At 43.8% G+C, this 504-nt stretch overlaps 1 protein-coding gene across 1 annotated transcript in view; it reads left to right on the forward strand.

Moving 5' to 3' along the window:
- The window catches only part of TMEM214 (transmembrane protein 214), a 10,329-nt gene that overhangs the window by 8,911 nt on the left and 914 nt on the right, over positions 1-504 (forward strand).

Here is a 504-nt window from a genome sequence, read left to right on the forward strand (position 1 = left end):
TAATATATATAATATATATTAATAACTAATATATTAGATTATTAAAGAATATTATACTAAAACTATCCTAAAGAATAGAGAAAGGATACATACAGAAGGTTTAACAAGATGCTAATTAAAAACTTGTGACTCTCCTCAGAGTCTGACACAGCCTGACCATGATTGGTCATTAAGTCAAAACAATTCACATGAAACTAATGAACAATCACCTGTTGGATAAACAATCTCCAACCACATTCTAAAGCAGCAAAACACAGGAAGCAAATGAGATAATATTGTTTTCCTTTTTCTCTGAGGCTTCTCGGCTCCCCAGGAGCGAAATCCTGGCGAAGGGATTTTTCCAGGGAATGGGACAGTGAAGGGGAGAGCTCTGGGATGCTGGGGAGGGAGCGGTGAGATGGGAGTGTCACAGGCAGCCCTGTGTGAGCCCAGCAGGGGCTGTTCTCACAGCACACCACCTCTGCTGCCCAGCTGCAGAGCCGGCTGCCCGAGGCGCTGCTGCAC

Source organism: Geospiza fortis, unplaced genomic scaffold (genome assembly GCF_000277835.1).
Source record: "Geospiza fortis unplaced genomic scaffold, GeoFor_1.0 scaffold1254, whole genome shotgun sequence".
Lineage (NCBI taxonomy): Eukaryota > Metazoa > Chordata > Aves > Passeriformes > Thraupidae > Geospiza > Geospiza fortis.